Consider the following 9,624-nt stretch of genomic DNA (forward strand, 5'->3'; position numbering starts at 1 on the left):
TCCCCCGAACCAACCAGTCAATGAGCGACGTCTCCTACAAGAAAAAAGCTATTGCGCTGCTGCAGTTTTCACACACAAAAAAACCGCATAGCTAGCTTTCCAACAGACTGAGAATCTATTTGGAGTAGCCTAAACCAATACACACGGTAGGTAGTAAGCCTATGAATAAATGTGATAGTAGGCTAGACGACGTTCTTGATAAAGCAACCAACGACAGCAACCGCTCAAGCAAACCGTTATCTCTTGACGCCTGCCTGCTATAATGTGCCTATTTACCCACTGGTGAGTACACGTCTCCACACGTAGCGTTTTGGAGTCTAGTGTGTTGAATGTTCTGTGTTTTTTTTGTCGGCATGCTACCAGTTGGTTAGTAATTTAGTATCCGATTGTTAATAGTCCAACATGCATTTGTAAAGGGGAAAAATGTATAGCCTATGCGTTTATGTTTTCTATTTTTCATTTTATTTCAACCTCAAGACAGCCAATTCAAGTTAGAAAATGTCCTACAAAATAGGATACCCATTTTCAAAGCCAAGGAAGGCTATCCCTTGTTTACACACCACCACCATGTGACAGGTAAGTATCCTTGGCTGACATCTACTGGAACAAGTATCCTGTAAATACAACACTGTGCCACAGAGATCAAACCATTTTGCCTTCAGGGTATTTAACCTGTTTGTGTTTGTTCCAGCGTTTTTGAGGTTTTGGGTTTGATTTAGGCTAATTGAGTTTTTTAAGTTTATAACAAAATGAAGGCCTACATTTTATACAGGCCTAAAATCATAGAAAGGTGAATATAGCCTACCGTTGGCAACAATACAATAATAGTCTACATGAATGGGGTATAAATGTACAATAACATGTTTTTCCCTACAGAATTATCATTTCTTTAGAAGAGACGTATATCCAGGGAAACTACTTCTACCCAGCTACTAATGTAGGTCTACCGGTAGTCAAGGTTACCTGCCTGTTGCTTTGATAGCTCCACTGCAGAGCAGTCAGAGTATTTAGATAGAGCGCAGTTTATAGGCCAGACGTGAGTGTCTAATAATTCTGTATTTTGATTTCTCTCCTTACAGGTTTGAGGCACATCTCTAGGCGAGCCCACTATAGCCTGCTAAATACAGTGGGGCAAAAAAGTATTTAGTCAGCCACCAATTGTGCAAGTTCTCCCACTTAAAAAGATGAGAGAGGCCTGTCATTTTCATCATAGGTACACGTCAACTATGACAGACAAAATGAGAAAAAAAATCCAGAATATCACATAGTAAGATTTTTAATGAATTTATTTGCAAGTTATGGTGGAAATAAGTATTTGGTCACCTACAAACAAGCAAGATTTCTGGCTCTCACAGACCTGTAACTTCTTCTTTAAGAGGCTCCTCTGTCCTCCACTCGTTACCTGTATTAATGGCACCTGTTTGAACTTGTTATCAGTATAAAAGACACCTGTCCACAACCTCAAACAGTCACACTCCAAACTCCACTATGGCCAAGACCAAAGAGCTGTCAAAGGACACCAGAAACAAAATTGTAGACCTGCACCAGGCTGTGAAGACTGAGTCTGCAATAGGTAAGCAGCTTGGTTTGAAGAAATCAACTGTGGGAGCAATTATTAGGAAATGGAAGACATACAAGACCACTGATAATCTCCCTCGATCTGGGGCTCCACGCAAGATCTCACCCCGTGGGGTCAAAATGATCACAAGAACGGTGAGCAAAAATCCCAGAAGCACACGGGGGGACCTAGTGAATGACCTGCAGAGAGCTGGGACCAAAGTAACAAAGCCTACCATCAGCAAGGGCATTGAAGATGAAACATGGCTGGGTCTTTCAGCATGACAATGATCCCAAACACACCGCCCAGGCAACAAAGTAGTGGCTTCGTAAGAAGCATTTCAAGGTCCTGGAGTGGCCTAGCCAGTCTCCAGATCTCAACCCCATAGAAAATCTTTGGAGGGAGTTGAAAGTCTGTGTTTCCCAGCGACAGCCCCAAAACATCACTGCTCTAGAGGAGATCTGCATGGAGGAATGGGCCAAAATACCAGCAACAGTGTGTGAAAACCTTGTGAAGACTTACAGAAAACGTTTGACCTGTGTCATTGCCAAAGGGTATATAACAAAGTATTGAGATAAACTTTTGTTATTGACCAAATACTTATTTTCCACCATAATTTGCAAATAAATTCATAAAAAATCCTACAATGTGATTTTCTGGAAGAAAAAAAATCACATTTTTTCTGTCATAGTTGAAGTGTACCTATGATGAAAATTACAGGCCTCTCTCATCTTTTTAAGTGGGAGAACTTGCACAATTGGTGGCTGACTAAATACTTTTTTGCCCCACTGTACATCCTTTCACATGAATACAACTACACGGCTGTCAAGCACCCATGACCCATTAAACAGGGGGCTCCCGAGTGGCGCAGCGGTCTAAGGCACTGCATCTCAGTGCTAGAGGCGTCACTACAGACCCTGGTTTGATTCCAGGCTGTATCACAACCGGCCTTGATTGGGAGTCCCAAAGGGCGGTGCACAATTTACCTAGCGTCGTCCGAGTTAGGGTTTGGCCAGGGTAGGCCGTCATTGTAAATAAGAATGTGTTCTTAACTGACTTGCCTAGTTAAATAAAGGTTTTAAAAAACTGAGTTGGGTGGTAGGTTCCAAATGTACTGCTGCCCTTTGAAAACGTCACTCGTTGCTTCAATCCACCTTCCAAATGGATGCAGACATGTCCCCAAAACATTCAACATTCTTGAACAGACTTTGAGGTATATTTGCTCGGTTTGGTTGGTGTGGCTTGAAGCGATGAGTGATGTATTTAAAGGGCATGCCGACAGCGTTCCCCAAACCCTCCCTGTTTTTCAACTGGCCGTTCAGAACAGCACCATTTCCGTTTAATTGAACTTAACACAACGTTTTTTCATACTGAACACAGCTAAGGTCTCCCTTTCTGAAAATGCATCCCAAATGGCACCCCATTCCCTATATAGTGCACTAATTTTGACTAGAGACCTATAGGCCCTGGTCAATAGTGCACTGTGAAGGGAACAGTGTACCATTTGGGATGAAACTCTCACCGCAGACCAAAGGCCTACCATTTCTAATACAAATGCCTTATCAGATGGTTAATACGTTCACACATCAGTTGGGTTGGGAGTTGCCAAAGTAAATACACTGTACATGCATTAGTCTCTTCTCACAGCCCCTGTGAGGTGGCAGCTGTTAGAAGACGATCTATGCATGCAGCAGTAGTCCAAGGCCAGTGCCAGAACCAATTGGATGGGCATTTGATTTCTATATGTGTGGAGGGGGGGGGGAGGGGGGGGACCTCCTGTTTTGTCCTAATTTTGTTAATGGGTGTTATAATAAAGTTTGAGTTTGGGGAGGCATGCAATTTCTCCTACCATTTCTACCTATCTGCCTGTCAGTTGTGATTATTTTTATATGCACATTTTTGTGGAACAGTTTCATTTCAGTAATAGGTTTTTCGTTTCTCAAAAGTATCGTCATGTGGTTCATCATAGCAATGTGAATCTAAAAGTTGAAATTCAACTAATGCATATGCCATATGGACACATTGATACACTGTGATCCATTGGCTGCTAAAGCACATGGAAATCAGAGATAGCCCATAGTTCAATGCCGCAGTAGACTTATAACTTCCATTGTCAACTAAGTAAAATACATAAAGGCCTAAAGCGGACAAATAAAAACAGTAGAAAATATCCTGATGACAATTCAGGTTCTTTGAATCGCATTCTCCACTCAGCCTGTCTGCCTCACTTTCTATCTGTCTTGACTTGAGCTATTACTAGTGAAGAACAACATTGTATCAACTTAGTATGTTGGCTTGTGCTCAGGCTCATGTGCTCCTTCCACATTATCAGGACAGAGAAACCACACACATGCTCATTTCTCACATGGAGCACTCCAAACAAAAGACAAGAAAAAAAATTGACAAAGCTCCTAAATTATGGTAATGAAATAAACCACTACTTATTTCTCACAAGTGCGGTAGGTTGTGAACTCTGCAAACAAAGTTTCCACTCTGAGAATGGTAAATGACTGTTATACATGCATTAGCAGAAATTAATCTAACCAAATGATGGGGATTAAAGTTACATTTACTCGGCCTACTGGTTGTATATGTAATGGAGAATTGATTTAAAAAAAAATCTAGGGCAAACAATTCACAATGAAAAAAATGTATGTGCAAGAATTGGCGCACATTCTGGAGAGCTGAGTGAGTGTTAGTTCGTTGAAGAGACTCCTACTAAATCCTACTAAACAAGCTAGATCTACTCAGGGTTTTCTAACGCTAACCAGCTTCAGTTGGCTTCACATTCTATCTCACTGGCAGGCTTCTTACATATTAGAGTTTCCATCACTTCTGAAATCGTCATGCTGCCAGCACGCCCACAAGCGAGCCACTCTTGGCGGCCTAAGCGCCACGCTGCAATATACCGCTTGCGGAGATCTGAGCGGCGCGCACTCGGAGCGATAGAAAAAGTTCAGCTTTGCTCTACAGTACTTTATGCAAATTACACGCGGCCACCGTTTCCGTTAACCAATCCGGTGAGGAGCGGATGTTTGCTTGAAAATCTTCTGTTCATGAAACATAGAGCCGTCTGTCATTAGTTGCAGTCAAGAGCAACCAAAAAAAGATGGAGGAAAGCCAATCGGCGCAGGGTCTGGTATTCCAATTCAATATGATGTGGTTTTGCTAGAATACAGAGACGAAATCAAATGGTCAATGGCATTTGGAAGGATTGCAGAGATTAATGGTGTTGATGGTGGGTGAATTCGAAATTTGCACGTTTGCTTGTGCTCAGACCCTTTGACTTTTTCCACATTTTGTTATGTTACAGCCTTATTCTATAATGTATTACATTTCCCCCCCTCATCAATCTACACACAATACCACATAATGACAAAGCAAAAACAGGGTTTAAAAATGTTAGCAAATGTAAATATATATAAAAAAACAGAAATATCACATTTACATAAGTATTCAGACCCTTTACTCACTAGGATGCTACAAGCTTGGCACACCTGTATGGAGGTCGGAGCACTCTGGAGCAGGTTTTCATCAAGGATCTCTGTGCTCCGTTCATCTTTCCCTCGATCCTGACTAGTCTCCCAGTCCTTGCTGCTGAAAAACATCCCCACAGCATGATGCTGCCACCACCATGCTTCACCATATGGATGGTGCCTGGTTTCCTCCAGACGTGACACTTGGCAATCAAGAGTTCAATCTTGGTTTCATCAGACCAAAGAATCTTGTTTCTCCTGGTCTGAGAGTCCTTTAGGTGCCTTTTGGCAAACTCCAAGCGGGCTGTCATGTGCCTTTTACTGAGGAGTGGCTTCCGTCTGGCCACTCTACCATAAAGGCCTGATTGGTGGAGTGCTGCAGAGATGGTCTCCACAGAGGAACTCTGTAGCTCTGTCAGTTTTACCATCAGGTTCTTGATCACCTCCCTGACCAAGGCCATTCTCCCCCGATTGCTTAGTTTGGCCGGGCAGCCAGCTCTAGGAAGAGCCTAGGTGGTTTCAAACTTCTTCCATTTAAGAATGATGGAGGCCGCTGTGTTCTTGGGTACCGTCAATGCTGCAGAAATGTTTTGGTACCCTTCCCCAGATCAGTTCCTCGTCACAATCCTGTTTCTGAGCTGTACAGACAATTCCTTCAACCTCATGGCTTGATTTTTGCTCTGACATGCACTGTCAACTGTGGGACTTTAGATAGACCGATGCTTGCCTTTCCAAATCATGTCCAATCAATTTAATTTACCACAGGTAGGCACCAATCAAGTTGTAGAAACAACTCAAGGATGATCAATGCTATGAGTCTCATAGCAAAGAGTGTTTATACTTATGTAAATAAGGTATTTCATTTAAAAATAATATATACATTTCTAAACACCTGTTTTTGCTTTGTCATTATGGGGTATTGTGTGTAGATTGATGAGGAAAAAATTGTATTTAATAACTTTTAGAATAAGGCCGTAACGTAACAAAATGTGGAAAAAGTCAAGGGGTCTGAATACTTTCCGAATACACATTATGATTCTCATATATTATAGTTTATGGCTCTTTCAGTATACCTGTGTCATGAGATTGATGATTATAGCTCACTTCCTATAAAATACATAGGCCTACATGTAAAATACATAGGTCTACATGTAAAATACATAGGTCTACATGTAAAATACATAGGCCTGCATGTAAAATACATAGGCCTGCATGTAAAATACATAGGTCTGCATGTAAAATACATAGGTCTACATGTAAAATACAGAGGCCTACATGTAAAATACATACAGTGGGATCCAAAATTACTGGCACCCATGACTGGCAATGCACAAACAATACTTAAAAAAATATAAACAACATAATTATAGAGATAAACTCAAAATACCAACATGTGAGAAATACTATACTTTATTAATGTTTCAGTGGAACCAACCAAAATCATACAATTATTTAATACAAAATCAATTTAACCAAAATCAAGGTTTCATAATTATTGGCACTCCTCATTTAGTACTTAGTGCAACCACCTCTGGCAAGGATAACAGCATGGAGTCTTTTCCTGTAATGTTTGACAAGGTTAAGGAACACATTTGGAGGGATTTTGGACCATTCCTCTATGCAGATCCTTTCAAGATCCTTCACATTCTTGGGGTGGCGCTTATCAACTGCCCTCTTCCACTCAGCCCACAGGTTTTTGATTGGATTGAGGTCCGGCGACTGAGATGGCCAGGGCAGAACATTGATTTTGTTGTCACAGAGCCATTTCTGTGTGGCTCTTGAGGTATGTTTCGGGTCATTGTCTTGTTGGAAAGTCCACCTACGGCCAAGTCCCAGCCTTCTGGCAGAGGCAACCAGATTGTCAGCCAAAATTGCCTGATACTTGGTGGAATTCATTATGCCATCAACCTTAACCAGTGCCCCTGGACCTCTGGAATTAAAACAGCCCCAAAACATCACTGACCCCCCTCCATATTTCACCGTGGGTATGAGGTTCCTCTCATTGTATGCATCTCTGCTTCGACGTCAAACATGCCAATGCTGTATCTGACAAAAACGTTCAATTTTGGTCTCATCGGACCAGAGCGCCTTCTTCCAATCATAATTTAAATGACATTTGGCAAACTCCAATCGCTTGCGTCTGTGTCTTGGGGTCAGAAAGGGCTTTCTTCTGGAAACCCTTCCAAAGAGCCTGTGGTTGTGGAGGTGGAGTCTGATGGTGCTTTTTGAAACCTGGTGACCCCAAGACGCCACCAAGGCCTGCAATTCTTTCACAGTGATTCTAGGGATTGTGTTGCTTCTCTCACCATCCTCCTCCCTATCCTGGGGGCCAAAATGCATTTCCGTCCTCTACCCATGAGGTTTTCAACTGTTCCATATCTTTAGAATTGTTTTAATAATTGCCCTGACAGTGCTCAGTGGTATATTCAATTGTTTGTGGATCTTCTTGTAGCCATTACCAGATTTATGAAGGTCTACGACCATCTGTCTCTTTTGAACTGCCTTTTGTTTTCTTCATGGTGTTGGATGACAGCGGGATATTGCATGTGTGTTATCTCATTTTTATACCCTAGTGAAACAGGAAGTGATGTAATGGCTCAATATAGTTCCTTAAGACTTAGATAAACTTAAATAAGTGGAATTTAATTTGTGGTTTAATTTTGGTAGATGTTATTTACAATAATCTTTAAGGGTGCCATTAATTGTGAAATCTTGATTTGGAGGACATTGATTTTTAATTAAATCAATAAATTATTTTGGTTGGTTCCATTGAAACATTAATAAAGTACAGTATTTCTCACATGTTGGTATTTTGAGTTTATCTCTATAATTATATTGTTTATATTTGTTTAAGCATTCCTTGTGCATTGCCAGTCAGGGGTGCCAGTAATTTTGGAGCCCACTGTAGGTCTACATGTAAAATACATAGGCCTACATGTAAAATAAATAGGCCTGCATGTCAAATAAATAGGCCTGCATGTAAAATACATAGGTCTACATGTAAAATACATAGGTCTACATGTAAAATACATAGGCCTGCATGTAAAATACATAGGTATACATGTAAAATAAATAGGCCTGCATGTAAAATAAATAGGCCTGCATGTAAAATACATAGGTATACATGTAAAGTACATAGGTCTACATGTAAAATACATAGGTCTACATGTAAAGTACATAGGCCTACATGTAAAGTACATAGGTCTACATGTAAAAGACATAGGTCTGCATGTAAAATACATAAGTCTGCATGCACATACAGTGGGGGAAAAAAGTATTTGATCCCCTGCTGATTTTGTACGCTTGCCCACTTACAAAGAAATTATCAGTCTATAATTTGAACGGTAGGTTTATATGAACAGTGAGAGACAGAATAACAACAAAAAAATCCAGAAAAACGCATGTCAAAAATGTTATAAAATGATTTCCATTTTAATGAGGGAAATAAGTATTTGACCCCTCTGCAAAACATGACTTAGTACTTGGTGGCAAAACCCTTGTTGGCAATCACAGAGGTCAGACGTTTCTTGTAGTTGGCCACCAGGTTTGCACACATCTCAGGAGGGATTTTGTCCCACTCCTCTTTGCAGATCTTCTCCAAGTCATTAAGGTTTCGAGGCTGACGTTTGGCAACTCGAACCTTCAGCTCCCTCCACAGATTTTCTATGGGATTAAGGTCTGGAGACTGGCTAGGCCACTCCAGGAGCTTAATGTGCTTCTTCTGGAGCCACTCCTTTGTTGCCTTGGCCATGTGTTTTGGGTCATTGTCATGCTGGAATACCCATCCACGACCCATTTTCAATACCCTGGTTGAGGGAAGGAGGTTCTCACCCAAGATTTGACAGTACATGGCCCCGTCAAATGATGTGGTGAAGTCGTCCTGTCCCCTTAGCAGAAAAACACCACCAAAGCATAATGTTTCCACCTCCATGTTTGACGGTGGAGATGGTGTTCTTGGGGTCCTAGGCAGCATTCCTCCTCCTCCAAACACGGCGAGTTGAGTTGATGCCAAAGAGCTCCATTTTGGTCTCATCTGACCACAACACTTTCACCAATTGTCTTCTGAATCATTCAGATGTTCATTGGCAAACTTCAGACGGGCATGTATATGTATTCTTGAGCAGGGGGACCTTGCGGGCGCTGCAGGATTTCAGTCCTTCACGGCATAGTGTGTTATCAATTGTTTTCTTGGTGACAATGGTCCCAGCTGCCTTGAGATCATTGACAAGATCCTCCTGTGTAGTTCTGGGCTGATTCCTCACCGTTCTCATGATCATTGCAACCCCATGAGGTGAGATCTTGCATGGAGCCCCAGGATGAGGGATATTGACAGTTCTTTTGTGTTTCTTCCATTTGCGAATAATCGCACCAAATGTTGTCACCTTCTCACCAATAATGCCATCATACTGTGTAGGCCTATGGCTGAATTGGTGATGCATGCCATTATGATGAGCTGCAAAACGGGTTCACTTCGGCTGATATCCTGAGACAAGAGAGATAATCAAAACAGATTGGAGAGCTCACAACTAGAAAAAAAGGTCATGTTCATTTGAGAAAGCGACACAGAAACACATACAAATTAGAGACAGA

Source organism: Salmo salar, chromosome ssa13 (genome assembly GCF_905237065.1).
Source record: "Salmo salar chromosome ssa13, Ssal_v3.1, whole genome shotgun sequence".
In the NCBI taxonomy this organism is placed as follows: Eukaryota; Metazoa; Chordata; class Actinopteri; order Salmoniformes; family Salmonidae; genus Salmo; species Salmo salar.